Raw genomic sequence first — 13,913 nt, 5'->3', positions numbered from 1 at the left:
ATTTATGACTTAGCGAGGTCGAAAATCATACATTCAATCACCAACAAGATGATCCATACCTTATGGCAGTGTCATTTGTGACTTATAGTATAGAGGAGTGCAAAGAGGGGTCGCAAAACACAAAATGAGAAGGCAATAGATTTGCAATTGCAAACTAAATTTGTGACTTGTGGCTTAGGAGTGAAACTTAGGTCTTAGGATATCTAGGGTTTAGTTTGCAAGGTCCATAGGAAACCATATATGGGTTAATCAAGCTTGAAACCCTTAGGAGATGACAGGCAAAGAATGACAGAAAGTTTGGTATAGTGGGGTCTCCAAAAATTTTAAAGACTCAAATTTTTGGGGTTGTATTGGCTACAACAATTGGAAATACACTGGTAGGACCTAAGAATCTATGTCTAACCTCTACTTAAGATGGATTCTTAACCTTAGAAGTATTGTCCTAGACTCATGAGTCCCATTGAATTTACTGTACAACCCTTTGTTAAAGGTGGTAGACCCTTGATACTCTTGTTGGCTTACTTTGAAACACTTCATCATTTAAGAGATGAACACCAATGACTTCAATTGAGGACCCGGATAATAATTCATGAGCTAAGAATGTTCAGAAACGAAGTGGGTCACTAGTTTTTCTCCACTGCCAACAAGCATTTTCAATACCTTGGCAGAGTCACTTCAAGAAATCGTAAACGTTGTTTCTCTATTAGCAGGCTTATTCATAACCTTGGTGAATTCATCTACATCACCACTCTAAGCAGGAAGCCTTCCTCAATCCTTCACCCTTGTATTTAATTATTTATTTGTATGTGCACATTAGAATCATTTATTAGGCATTCATTTTTCCAAGGTGGACGAGAGATCCTGACTTATTTTACAAGCAAGAGAGGTTGTTCCTCGTTTTTTAGAGACTTTATTATTCTTCCAAAAATATTTTTCTCATGGTAAGTTTCTCATGTTCCCATCTTGAGCCACTACGTTAGGTTATTGAAACCACAATTTGAATTTTGAAGCCAATTCAAGTGATGAGGATCCCATTAAAGATAGAATACATTCCAAATGATCAGGGTTCCCCAATTAGTCTAGTCAATAATTTCTTGTGGCATTGACTGATAAGGTATTCAAGGTAAAACATGAAAACAAAGATCAACAGCTAGCCAATGAGTGAATAGCTACCCTAGTTTCCACAATATGTTAGGATCATTGATGATGTTCCAGAAATCCTTATTCATATGCAAGGCCTTTATTTATGAACAAAAGGCATTTAAGGGGCTGAAAACAAAGCATAAAGGAAATGCATGGAACAAAAACAAGACATGAAATTGAAAGCATGAAAGGAAATGACAGGAAAGTGAATATGTATGTCTAAAGATGAGCGAGAAGTTGCAAGAGCTGTTAAGTGAAGTAAAATTTGAGATCTTGGCCATTCATGTGAAGAGGCTCAATCCTCTCGTATAGGGCTTGGATGTGATATGTGTTTTGGACAAGTTTCTCTTTAATCTGGTATGGACATATCCATAGTGATTGAAAATTTGTTTGCTTACCTTTATCCTCGTGGGCTTTATCCCATTTCAGGACAGGATCTCCCACATTAAATTCTTTTGTACCTGCAAATTTCTTGTCGAACCACCTCTTGATTCAACTTTGATGAGTGGAAAACTTTCCACGAGCTCTCTTTCTTTCTTCCTCCAGTTTAAGCAAGGTGTCAAGCCTACTTTGCATGACAGGGCATGACCTACTTCAAGATTTTTGGGACAGTTGTAGTGTAGGTAGGTACATGTTAGGAGGTAGGATGGATTCCTTTCTATACACCAAGAAATAGGGTGAGGTGCCCAAAGATGGTTTGGGATTAACTCGATCAGCCCAAAGAGCATTATTTAAAGCATTGTATCAGTTTCTTTATTGTGAGAGTAATTTTTTCTTAATGATGTAGATTAGATTCGTATTGTTAGATTCAACTAAACCGTTTCCTTGGGGATAATAGGTAGCAGAATGTTTCAAAACAATCTCATTCTCCAAAGCATAATCATACAACATTGATGACGAAAAGTAAGTTGCATTATCAAAAACAAGGGAGGTAGGAACACTGAACCTGGTTATGATGTTTTGATTAAGGAAATGAATTACCTCCCGACCATTGACTTTTCATAGTGGCACAACCTCTACCCACCTCTTGAAGTAATCCATAGTTGTAAGAATGTACTTGTGTTGTTTCGAGGAATGTGGAGTAATCTCCCTGATAACATCCAGGCCCGATTGTTGAAAAGGTTCCTCTACTGCAATCCGTTGGACTGGTGCAGCCGATCAAGATTCTCTTCCAACACACTTCTGACATATAGAGAAGTTCTGCACATACACGTGGGCATCCCTGAACAATGTAGGCCAATAAAAACTATCCCTTATGATTATGTGTGTTTTCGTGTCACCAACATAGTGTCCTCTCATTGGCCAGTTGTGTTGCTCTTTCAAAATTTTCTCGACATCATCAAATTCCAAGAATATCAAGAGAACATCATTATGATGCTTCTTAAATCGATCTCCATGCACCAATTGATAAGATGTATGTTTTAATTGGATGGTCGTCTTCTGCTTTGCTGACAAGGAAAAAGGCAAAGTACCATGTTCGAGATATTTTCTTAAGTCTCAATACAAGATGACGATGAGCTAGGTGTGACTACTTAATCATTTTGATACATCTTGATTTCTTGCTCCCACCCCATTATGTCTTCTTCGGGCTGATCAGAGGCTCCAACAGCTGGAGTGGAATACTCAAATATTCTCTAAATATATATATATAGGGCCCTGGCTTAAATAATCCCTTGGGCACATTTTCGAGAAGGGGCATGATCTTTGATCATGCCCCAATTACATAATTACCCTAATTACATATTTCATTAGTTTTTTTACATAACATTTCCTTCCTCTTTAAAGAATGCTTTGTCCTCAAAGCATACCTAACGAAGGGTGTTGTTGACTAAATGCTTCTGGAGACTCGGGTTTTTCATGTGAGTCTAACGATTTTTATGTATCCGGAGAATTGAGATGTTGAGTAGCTTCATTGTTCTAGGGTATTTGATCAGGAGTGATTTTCAACTTTTCACAAATACTATTCAACATTGCCATTGTCTGATTATCAACCTTATTTGAAAGGATTACATGATCCTTTTTGAATTCGTTATGGTTCTGCTCAAGCTGAATCTCTATTCTCTTTGTTGTATCCTGGAGCACCTTGATTTTTTTGCCATGTCCGGTCACCTTAGCCTCGATATCTATCAATATTTTATTAAAATCGATCATTGACATTGATGAAGACATTGATCGGGTATGAGATGTCATTTAATTGTGATGCTAGGTGATACTATTGCAAGCATGTCATCCAATTAGCCCTATGTTCACCCAACTCATGTTGCACAAACAATGATCTTACGGTCGGGTGAGGTATAAACACTATCACGTGGTTTTTCAATATGTAAGGTCTGAAGTGTTTGACATCTTTATAGATAGCATATTCTTGTTTATCCATATCGGGATAATTGAGCTTTGATCCCTACAAGCTGGTCCTCATAGAATATATAGGTTGTTTTTCGCCTTGATCATCTGTTTGATTCAAACGGCCACCAATGATTAATTTGATGCAAATGTGTATAACATGAAGTCTTTATCAAAATTGGGGTTGTAAAGAGAAGGAGCTTCGGCTATTGCTTGCTTGATACACTCGAAAGCCTCCTTCTCTTCTTGGTTCCATTTGAATACTGCATCATTTTTTATCATATCCTGCAATGGCTTCACTATTTGGGAAAAATTAAAAATAAACTTATGAAGGAAGTTAATCTTACCCAAAAATGACTGCATTGACTTCTTTCCATTGGGATGCGCAATTTACATGATAGTTTTTACATGCTTTAGGTCCACTGTGAAACCACTCTTTGCTATGATGTGCCCTAGAATATTACCCTAAGACACCATAAATATGCTTTTCTTGGGGTTGAGCGATATTCCGTATTTCCGACAACATCCAAAGATTTTCTTCAAAAGACATAGATGGTCTGATCTTTCCTTTGAGAACACAGTCACATCATCTAGGTAAACTACCATGCTTTGGCCAATTAGCCCTCTAAAATAAATACATGTTTCCCTTTGGAAAGTAGATCCAACATTTATAAGGCCAAAGGGCATGCGTCTAAAAGAAAAAGTCCCCTATTTCGTTCTAAAATTTGTCTTCAACCTATCTAGTTCAGCAACTAAGACTTGATTGTAACTAGAGAACCCATTGAACGGAGAGAACATTTAATACCCAGAGATTGTTTGTAAGATACGCTCCATGGAAGGGATAGGATAGTTATTAAAAGCCCGGTTAAGGTTTCGGAAATCAACATACAGACGAATCTCGTGGGACTTCTTCCTTATAGGTCCCAGTTTGGATACCCAAATGGAGTGCCTAACTCTGAATATTACCCTCAGACACCTCAAATATGCTTTTCTTAGGGTTGAGCGATATTATGTATTTCCAACAGCACTCAAAGATTTGCTTCAGAATACATAGATGGTCTGATCTTTTCTTTGAGAACACAGTCACATCATCTAAGTAAACTACCATGCTTTGGCCAATTAGCCCTCTAAAATAAATACCCATTTCCCTTTTTAAAATAGATCCAAAATTTATAAGGCTAAAGGGCATGTGTCTAAAAGCAAATGTCCCCTATTTCGTTCTAAAATATGTCTTCAACCTATCTAGTTCAACAACCAAGACTTGATTATAACTAGAGAACCCAATGAACAGAGAGAACATTTAATACCCAGAGATTGTTTGTAAGATATGCTCCATGGAAGGGATAGGATAGTTATCAAAAGCTCGGTTAAGGTTTTGAAAATTAACATACAAATGAATCTCGTCGGATTCTTCCTTATAGGTACCAGTTTGGAAACCCAAATGGAGTACCTAACTCTAAAAATAATTTGTGCATCCAAAAACTTCTTCAATTCTTTCTGAATGAGTGGCTCCGGTGTTGGATCCACTTTCCTCAGATTTTGCTCAAATGGTTTGACCCCATCCTTTATAGTTATGGCGTGCTGGATAATACGGGTGTCACATGTTTTCAAATCTTCATATGTCCTAGCAAAGACATCTTGATACTTCTTGAAAAAATCAATGAAGGCATGTCTTTCTTTGGGAGAGCAACAAGTACCAAGATTGATAAACTTTGGATCAGCCTCCATTACAAGGATGATTTCCTTGTGCAACAACATCGAACTTTGAGTCTTGGTGTTTGGTGGTCCCCATAACCAATTTTGTAAGTTGAAAATCTTTTCAAGAGTAAAAACACCTTTGGGCATGGGGTTTCCCTTCTGCATGTCATCATCTTCCAGCAAGGTCTTTATCATGTTCTTCTTTATCTATCACCGTGTCCTTGAATACATCCACATTAGCCATAAAATATAGTATTTGTTCATCATCATTAAAAACACGAAAATTAGTTATATTGTCCAGGACAGCAGGGTTATAAACAATTTCAATAGAAAAGTCATCCCTAAGTGGTGTAAATCTAGTTGCAACATTAGCTAATGTATCAGCACTGGCATTGTTAATCCTTGGAATTGATTTAATGCCAGAATATTTAAAAGACGAAATCCATGGCCATACCACTTGTTGGTAATTTTTCACGTGTGGTGATAAGAAATCGATGGTGTTCCATACCTGCCTTGTAATGATTTCAAAATCACTAACTGTCTTTAAACATTCAACCTTTAGGTCAACGGCTTTCTTCATCCCAAGAATTAGTGCCTCATACTCTGCGGTGTGTTAGTGCAATGAAATTCTAATCTACAAGAAATTAAAAACCTATTTTTTTTGGGCGTCCAACAAAATACAACTAGCATTAGCTCCATCTTGAGTCTTAAACACATCATAGTATAAAGTCCACATACGATACAACTAGAATCTAAACTAAAACTAGTTACCATCAGTTGGAGGACAGGGAAGGAGTTCCAACTCCACATCTGATGAGACACGCAATTGTATGGCTTCGTAACAACCAATTTCGGATTCCAAGAAACACATCCCCAATTCTTCATGCATGAAACTGATGGGCTCATTAGGTGCTTCCAGCTCGGTGACCGTGTGCTTCATATATGGCTCATCGTTTAATCTAATCTAATTGTTATTTACCTTGTAGGGAAGCCACGAATGTGACTAGTCTGTAGCAAAATATCCTTGCATCTTGTTGGATCAGTCTTTGCTTAGCAATAGTCATATGCTTCAAGGATATCGACGACCACAATGTCTATGAACTCATGCACACTTGAATTAGAAAATATTCTAATCAATGCATTATTTAATTCTCCAAAAGCTAAAACTTGAGATATATCGATTTGAATCATTTTTTCATCTGTCTTTTCCAATTCAATATTAAACTTCTTACAAACCGATAGAGGCATGACGTTCGTGGATGTGCCAGAATCAGTGAGGCAGTTGTGAACATTGTAATTAAAGATATCAAATATTAGCATGAAAGGAGGAGTTGAAGATCTATAATTAGCATTTGTGGCATTGACGATGGACTCAAGATTATTGATGTTTTAGACTGATTAGAGGAATCAACTTTGGAAGAAACACAAACCTTACCGGTGGAAGACATGGACGCAAAGGTCTTGAAAACCAACTCCCTTTGTTTGGCCAGCTTGGAAAGCTCGTAAAGTGAAATGTTTTCCCACGTAATCTTCATATATTCAATAATGTTATCTCCAATATCGGAGGATACGGTCTCCTCCTTAAATGGTTGAGAGGCAGTAGTCATCTAAGAAGACTTAGCAGCAACTTCGGGAGAGTTAGAGTTATTCTTATTTCTTGTTGAGGTACTCTTCGAGGACTACCCGGTTGTAGACTTAGAAGTCGATGGTTGGGTAGAGTTGCTCGAGGGAAGAATCCTTCTTAACAATGCCTTTTCTTCTCTTCTAGAGTGGGTTCAGGTATCGGTCCTTTACTCCTCATATTATAAGTCTTTGAAGGTTTAGGGGGAGGAGTTTCTCCAATCGAGGCTTCTTGAAGATACTGAACCTCGCCTACTTGAATAACTTCAAATTTTATCACAGAGGAACTGGCATCGTCATCTAGAGTAGAGGCTTATTCTTCTTCATCTTTTGCTTCCTCATCTTCGCCTCCAAACGTTTGATCCTCAAGCACTTTTCTCACCATAGTTGTCATAGTATGTATCCATTGTGGGCATGTCTTTTTTGAATGAGCGACTTGGTGAAAAATGCAATAGTTTTCCGTACAAAGATCTTCAACATTAGATTCATAATAGAAATTTTAGCCGAATTCGCGGGTGGATTGACACTCTTCTTGAAGAAGGCTTTGTAGGGTTTGTTGTCGGATGAGATCTCACTTATATTTCTCTTCAACTTAGACACTTCATTAGTTAACTACTTTAAAGATCTAGCTAAAGCTTCAAAATCATAAGAGCCTTTATCATGAGATTTACTAGATGAGGCCTAATATTTCTTACATAGCCTTTGAATCATCATGTGAATCATGCTTGACTGCTCCTATGGACATGAGGTCCTTTTCAACCACGAGAGAGTTCGCAAATTTCTCCACCAATGTAGTTTTTGCTTCTCTTTTCATGAACATAGTGATATCCTAGGGCAGTACCTTGGTATAATAATCAACAGTCATGGAGTTGTGGGGAGGAACATTAGTTGGGAACTTGTTCAAGATTGTAGTAAATCGTTGATTAAATTATTTGACCTTTTCCTTCTTTCCCATCTTCAGTGAACTTAGCTCGGTAAGCAGCATAGCAGGTGTCTTCTCTTTAGCAAACTTTTCAATAAAGGCCTTTCAAAATTCATCCCAATTTCGAATGGACACTACAGGCAGGGAATGATGCCATTTAACAACCTTATTTTCTAAGGTGTGTGGAAACAACCTGTATGCAACATCATCATGTTGCACTCTCATCATCTGCAAAAACAAATAGAAAGTATTGATGTGATCTTTGGAGGTAGTTCCCTTCTCATGGTCATAATTTGCGAGATGCTTCTCTAGATGTCAGGGCATGTCATGAAGTGGACCTCGGATATCCAAACGAGACTGAGCCATCCAAGCTAGAGGTTGTTACGGATTACCTCTTGGTTGATTTTGACCCATATTATTGTTGTCTTTCTCATCACTTTTTGAATTGGATCCTAGGCTTTCCCTACTGTTAGGGGGATTCTCTTGATTCCTTTGATTCCTTAGAACCCCTAGATTCCTTATATTTCTCATAATCCTCTCGTTTCTGAGATTCCTTTCATTCCTAAAATTTTCTGCATTCCTTATATTTTCTTCGTTTCTATTATTCCCTTCACCTCGCGGTCTTTGAACGTTTTCATGTCATCATCGATTTCCACCTTCAAGATTCTCTCCCCCAAGATTTTCTTCTCATGAACCAGCTTGGCTCTCTAGGCCTTAAATCGAGTGTGTGTCTACAAAATCATCCAAGGTTATATTAACAAGCTCCTTATTGAACCCACTAGGACCCCTTTAAGGCTATGGTGAGGTTGCATTAAACATGTATGCGAAAAGATCGAGTGTCTTTCAATAGTGTATACAAAATCATCCCAAGGTTATATTAACCATCTGCTCTAATGAACCCACTAGGACCCCTTTACAGCGATGGTGAGGTTACATTAAACATGTATGCGAAAGGGAAGTTGTTGCAGGGATAACTCTGAGGCTCTTAGAAAATTGACAATAATAGGGCATAGACCTCTCAGTTTCTCAGAGGTGACTTTATATAGAAGTTCGGAATTATTAGGTGGAAGGTCTTTATGTGGGGGTGGTTCTTGAGTTGGGGGGACGGGAGGAAGAGGAGCTTGATTGTGGGCTTGTTGTGAAAGGTCAAGGCGAGAACAAGCATTTGTACTAGCTATATGACAAGGATGACCCTCGTAGCGCAAAAAAATATGTTGATAGGATGGAATGTACCGCCAATAGCAAGGGGATCACCAAGGTGAAGAATCCCAACTAGATTCTACATAATTTGGTTTAGGAGTCCCATCCAGTTTGTAGGCCTGGAAGCCATCATATTTCTTATAGTTAGGGTCACAAATCTTCCCTCACATTGTCATTAATGAAATTTTGAAGTCCAAAAAGGGCCTTAAAACAAAAATGTACAACAAAAATCAACTTTATAAGAACTAGTAGGATTCAATATGATGATGTCAACCATGGGGAATAATTCACCATTTTCGGAGTAAAAAATAAAAATTAAAAAAAAATTACTTTTTCAACTCGTATTTTACACTTATCTCCCTATGATTTTACTCAAATTTCGAGCAAGAGCACTCATTGGATGCAAGATTTAATTTTTCATCCAAGGAATACCCATGTTGCATACTTTCGATGGACCCTACTACATGAAAAATGTGAAATACATGAAAAAACGTGATTGCAATCACGTTTTTTCATGTATTTCACATTTTTCGTGTAGTAGGGTCCATCAAAAGTAGGCAACATGGGTATTCCTTGGGTTAAAAATTAAATCTTGCATCCAATGAGTGCTCTCGCTCGAAATTTGAGAAAAATCATAGGGAGATAAGTGTAAAATATGAGTTGAAAAAGTAGTATTTTATTTTTCCCTCAAAAACTTGATGAGATAATCTAATCTTATTTTATCATTTCCACTCTTATTTTATAATATTCCTTAGGAGGCCCATTTAGACCTCAAATTTTATCTAATGGACACATCAGTTGCTTTTTTCACTCTTCTTTAAGGCTTACAAAATTGACCACACATAGTCACTCCTTGACTGATATAGGGCACATACAACTTATGTCCAATGCACATACAATAGACCTTCAACACACAATCTCCAGTGCTCCATGATAGCTATCCAACAACCCTGCCTTTGTCCATGCTTCATGCTCTTCTTTGACTGACTTTAGACTTGACTAGGTTGAATGTGCATGGATTGTAACAGCCCTAAACTAGGGCATCTAGATTTGGTGTTCAAACCCTTCAAATAGACTTCATTAACCTTCAATGTTTCCTTGAATCTACCCACTTCTCCTCACCTCATGACAACCCACATCACGCTCTACTCTTTTCCCCATGCACTTCTTTCATAGGCTTAAGAGTTGATATATGGTGACTATACATGCATTGAGAAAACCCTAACTAATGCGTCAAGGACCTGTTATAATAAACCCTTTAGAAACAACTCCTTTACAATAGCAATTTCACCATCATGAAGCATGCAACCTTGTATTCCTAGAGCCTTCAACACAACTCTAAGAATCCATAGTTTTGGGCACGAACTTTGACAGGAGACTAGGCCTAATACTCAGATCTTTGTGGCCTCCCTCTGCTAGGGTTACTTTAGTCATCCTTGAGCCTCGGTCACATCATACGTAGCCCTTAAAACCGTCGATGTTCCTCCTGGCTCCACTTCTGCAATAGGCTAGGATTTACGGCCCTCCATAAATAGGCCTTACATCCCTCTAAACTTCCTAAAACAAGGTCGCATCCATCCACTCCTAATTTGAAGAGGCAATTAAGACAAATATCCAAAAGATGTCTTCCTCTTTTAGTTGATTTGGCTCCTTTAGAGGTCTACGACCCTTTTGTGCTTGCCTCCTTATGGTGATCATGGCCTCCCTTGTAGCACTTTTTGGCCTCCTAGCTCAGCCTCCCTATAGGAGTACCTTTTCTCTAGCCTCTATGATTAATATGATCCTCACATTAATTTCTAGGTTTGATCCTTAGGCCTCTTTAAATTCTCCTTTAGTCTCTTAGGAACCCTCTAGACCTAGGGTTTTAGTCCTCTTTGCCTTAGGAAATAATAATAATTTTCTTTTTAGATTTTAAACCCCTTCTTGGGTCCAAAACCCCACTGCTTGGGTATTTTTCCCACAAAACCCTTGTGGTCCATTTTCTCCCAAACCTAGTGCCCTAGGGTTGTGGGAGTACCTCCCAAGCTACAAAAATCAACATTCAGCACTTGGAAAAACCATAAGGGAACTTGGATTCTATGTATTACACAACTCAAACTTACAATACTAAAGAAAAATCATTAAACTTCTAGAAAAAATGATCGGAAATAATCCTTGGAAAAGGGCCAAAACATCTATTAGTTATACTACATTGATAATGTATTCCACCATTATACCCATTTGAAAAAACAAAGTCGAAAATAGCTCATTGAGGGGAAAATTCTTAAAACCTAGTTTTCTATTGATAAGAATTTGAAACAATTCATTCAATTACATTGTGATTAGTAATCCCAAAAACCCAAGTTCAACAACTTAAAAGGTTACAAATCCTAATTTGGTAAAAGCTTGAACCATTGTACAAACAAACCTCTGATGCTGAAATTTGAACTTTGTGGAAATTGTTGCTTCTATAATCCTACAGCTTGACACCCCACATCATCCTATTTATATGTTATTGGATTCATACTAATCACTATGCTATATTTCACCATAAAGAATCATCAAAGCTATGCTCAATTTTCCACCCACGCATTAAACAATGCATGTGAACATGTCCTCATATGTAACAATTAAAGGTTATAACCTTATGCTCTAGATCTACCTTTGTTTAAATCATCACCAACATATCCTTTAGATGCTCTTTTCACGTTTACATCTTTGATATGCTTGTATCTCATGAATCCCTTTATATAATTTCCCATGCACTCTCGGGAGCAACTTTTTTTATCATATCTAAGAATAGACAAAAACTTCTTAACACCATTTGCTTATAGTCACTATCACCACTTTCACTCATAATGAGCTCTTCTTAAATATTGTCATTTCAACCACTGCCACTCGTGAACATTAAAAAATTGTTTGTCAACCCCAAGTGTTATGAATTAGAAGGCATCACATAATCAACAAGGCAACAAAGCATCCTCGAATAAAACATATTATTGTGCCATTCACTTTACAAAATCCATTTTCTAACATCCTCAACCTCAACCTTCACTCTTGTTGTTGCATTGAGAGAGAGTTAGCTTGCAAGTTACCTACTCACAATACACACTTTCATGTATTGATTAGAATTCAACGTTATAATGCATTATACAATCATATATATTCCACATGTATGATAATAGATATGGAAAATTGGGTTGCCTTAATATTTTCCATGTGTTAATTGCCTCTGGTCATGCATGTCCACCCTGCGTGATGATGCATCGACGCACAAGTATCACATATGTAACCCTTGAATTCACGCATGAACTGAAGAGAGGGAGGGGAGGGGAGGGGGGGGTGGGGGTGGGGGTGGGGTGGGGTGGGGTTGAGGATCCTTTTCTTAAACCATTCATCCATCATTCATTAACTTCAAAATATTAAACGTGTGTAAACTCAAATCACAATACATAGAGTTTAACATGGAAACCCCTGTGAGAGAAAACCACTAAAACTTATCTTTATAAGTGTCTATAAGAACCAAGTTAGTAGTACAAAGCTTGTAGGAGCTTTTTAAGCACCAACCTACTAAAGACACCAATATCCTTAGTTGAGCACCAACATAGCTAGATATTGCAGAAGTACCAACCAACTGGAGACACCACTCTCCTTAGCTAAGCATCAATTTAGCAAACCTTGTATAAGCACCAACCTAAGGTCTTCATACACAGAGTACCTCTAACTTCACTTACACAATTCATGCATTCCACAGCATCATCATACCCTTACTTTCACACTCCAACGCCTCTCCTTACTTCATACACCAAACATAGCTTCAAACCCTATTCAAATTTAGCCTTCATTCCCTAGCAAACCTCATAGTATCAATCCTCACAATATAATCCCAAACTAATGCACTTCATAGTGTTACCACCCCGAAACAATGCACTGCACATCGTTGTAGACCTTAATCCTTCATAGCACACCCTTAGCACTCCAAGAAAACTCCTTAAACTCCTCTTGTGCACCTTTAAACCCCATGATTACTCAAATCCTCTTGCACACTTCAACTCTTTTGCGCACTTGACTTTAATATTATTGCTTGAGTACAATTCAAATGCACTCATCCATCCTTTATTTATCGTGTTTATGTGTTCACTTATGGGGCCAATTTGTAAAAGCTAGCTAAGTCGATCTATACTTTATGGTTGGGCCAACCTGACAAAATATTTTATATCTTATATCCTCATTCCTATGGAGTTAAAGGGAGTGTCATATACCGTTGGAAAATCCTCAAAATAAGTTTTTCAACCATATATTCTATGCTCACATTAGAGCTAGGACTTTGGAGTAAAAACGCCTTCAAAGATAGGGTATCCAAACTAGACATCAAAAGTCTAAAAATAATACTTCCAACAATCTCCACCTTGCAATCTTTATCTTAGACATTTGTAATTTCACCTTGTCTTTGACATCAATGGCAACAATATTTCCAACAATCTCCCAATTTGTTATTGGTGACAAACCTTACTCAATTGATTCTTCCTCTTTTGTAACCTCTGCCCCTTTGACATCAATGGAAAAACGCTACTCCTTATGGAAATGTGCTTCCCTTCACTAACTAGATGACAAGAATATAACTCCTAGCTTTTATCTAAGATATTCAAATGTTTCTTTGGCACCATGCTCGTTAAAATATCTATAACACATTCCTTGGTGGCAATGTATTCTAGCTTGCAATTTCTTCAACTACTTGTCCTCTTAGGAAATGATACTTGATGGGAATATGTGTCGTGTCATCCTTGAGTGCAAATGATTAAGATTTGTTGGTCATATTCTACCTTGATATCCTTCAATCCCTGCTTCATCCAAATAACTTGTATGCAACACAGTGTTGCTACAATATACTTCAATGTTGTTGTGGCTAGAGAGATTGTAGTTTGCCTTTTACTCTTTATATTCAACCATGATATTAGACATTCGTCTACAAATTGCTCCTCCACTTGTATTTTCCTTTTCATCAATA

This window comes from Pinus tabuliformis, chromosome Q (assembly GCF_031772625.1).
Source record: "Pinus tabuliformis cultivar Carrire ecotype Pingquan chromosome Q, CPIR1, whole genome shotgun sequence".
Lineage (NCBI taxonomy): Eukaryota > Viridiplantae > Streptophyta > Pinopsida > Pinales > Pinaceae > Pinus > Pinus tabuliformis.
The sequence above is the reverse complement of the archived record's forward strand: the minus strand, read 5'-3'. Positions refer to the sequence as shown.